General features: G+C 38.4%; 1 protein-coding gene across 4 annotated transcripts in view; it reads left to right on the plus strand.

Annotated features, from left to right (window-relative positions):
* LOC114427147 (zinc fingers and homeoboxes protein 2-like) overlaps positions 1-1919 on the plus strand; it is a 74764-nt gene extending 72845 nt beyond the window's left edge. For all 4 annotated transcript variants that reach the window (XM_028394988.1, XM_028394978.1, XM_028394998.1 and 1 more), the window contains one exon: positions 1-1919. This exon is cut by the window's left edge and continues 2696 nt beyond it. The gene's annotated coding sequence lies outside the window, so the exon portion shown is untranslated.
* The last annotated feature ends 257 nt before the right edge of the window (positions 1920-2176 follow it).

Here is a 2176-nt window from a genome sequence, read left to right on the forward strand (position 1 = left end):
TTTAATCCATTTTGCAAATCCAGAGCCAAAACCAAACCTTGACAGGGCCGAGTGCAAAAAATCCCACTCGACCCTGTCAAAGGCCTTCTCAGCATCAAGTGAGACAGCCGCCACGGGCACAGTGCTAGAGGCATTTAACCATATTAAATGCATAAGTCTCCTCAGATTCTCGGTAGAAGATCTACCTTTTATAAAGCCTACTTGATCTGCATGTATGATGTGTGGTAAAGTTGCTTCAAGTCTTAGGGCCAATACCTTAGCTAATATCTTACTGTCTACATTGATGAGGCTGATCGGTCTAAAGTTTGCAGGGTCTGTATGATCTCTTCCCTTTTTAGGTATTAGAGATATTAGAGCTTCAGTAAGAGACGGCGGAAGCGAGCCGCTCTGGTATGCTTCCTCAAACACCATTGTCAATATTGGAGTAATTATGTCAATATATTCTTTGTAATACTCCACAGGAAACCCATCAGATCCTGGCGATTTCCCCGTATTCATGGATAAAATGGCAGTTTTAACCTCTTCTTGTGTAATTGACGCATCAAGAAGAGCCACTCTATCAGAAGACAAAGTTGGAAGCCTAATGTTTGAGAAAAAATCTTTAGCTAATATCTCATCCATAGCACCAGATGTTCTATACAGGTTCTCATAGAAGCCCTTAAAGACCTCATTAATACCCTTAGAAGATGTTATAAGCGAGCCTCCTGCTCTTATTGCTGGGATAATGTAGGCGGAACTCTGTTCTTTTAGCTGTCTGGCCAACAGTCTGCCAGTCTTTTCCCCTGACTCATAAAACTTTGTTTTAAGTCTGAACATAGCATATTCTGCTTTTTTACTGAAAATATCATGAATTTGAAATTTACATTTGCAAATGTTTTTAAATAAACTTTCAGAATAATGTCTAGCCAGATCCCTTTCCATACTATTGAGTTCTGCTTCTAATTTTTTAATACGGTCATTCTGCTCTTTCTTCCTTTTTGAGGTCTTAGCAATTATTTTGCCCCTAATGTAAGCTTTAGATGCTTCCCATACCATAGCCACGCTATCTGTGCTGCCCATATTAATTTCAAAAAATGAGGACAAATCCCCTGCAAGTTCTTTAGAAAACACCTCATCATGTAAGAACGACGTGTTCATCCTCCACCTGCCACGTCTAAGTCCGTCTGAATGTATATTCACAGCAAGTTCAACTGGAGCGTGGTCTGACAGGGAAATAGCATTTATAGTGCTATCCATGGTGGCATTAACTAGACTCCGGGAAATTAAAAAAAAAATCGATTCTTGAATAAGATTTGTGGCGGTGGGAGTAAAATGTGTATTCTCGGTTACCAGGGTTAACCAGACGCCAGATATCCACCAAGCCGTTGTCCTCCATCATCATGTGAATGGCAGCTCTATCCTTCAACGCTGAAATACCTGTGTATTTACTTTTATCCAATACCCCATCTAAAACCTGATTGAAGTCTCCTGCCAAAATTATTTGTCCCTGAGCATTACCTAATATACTATTCAGCCCATGAAAGAAAGATGGATCCTCCTTATTAGGAGCATATATATTACATAGTGTTATTTCTCCCCCATTTATGTTGGCTTCTATACAGATAGTTCTACCATTACCATCCTTGTACTCCTTCAACATAGAAAAGTTCAATCTCTTATGAATCAAAATAATAACCCCATTACGCTTACTGGAGAATGAACTATAATAAACATGACCAACCCAGTCCCTCTTGAATTTTTTAGCTTCATCCTCCTCTAGATGTGTTTCTTGAATAAATGCGATATCAGCTTGTTTATGTTTGAGATATAGGAGCACCTTTTTCCTCTTCACTGGACTCCCACAACCATTAATATTCCAGGAGACTACTTTAACATAAGCACTATTAGCCATTCACATAATAAAAAAAAAAAAAAAAAAATTGAAAGAAAGTATTGGCCTACATGTTGTCTCTTATCATCTGACCATCCCAATACAAAAACGTGAGCTATAGATTTTGTACCACTGAGCATTAATAGGAAGCCTAACATTTTAATTCTAACCAACAAGACCAAACTGGTCAACCAAAAACTTCCCTCCGCATCAGAGGGGAGAAAAAACATAACATGACAATAAAAAGCTGTACAACAAACAGCTGGAGGTTTTCTTACCTTTAAATCAAAATCCATAAAATAAACA

The sequence above is a fragment of the Parambassis ranga genome, chromosome 2, assembly GCF_900634625.1.
Source record: "Parambassis ranga chromosome 2, fParRan2.1, whole genome shotgun sequence".
NCBI lineage: Eukaryota > Metazoa > Chordata > Actinopteri > Ambassidae > Parambassis > Parambassis ranga.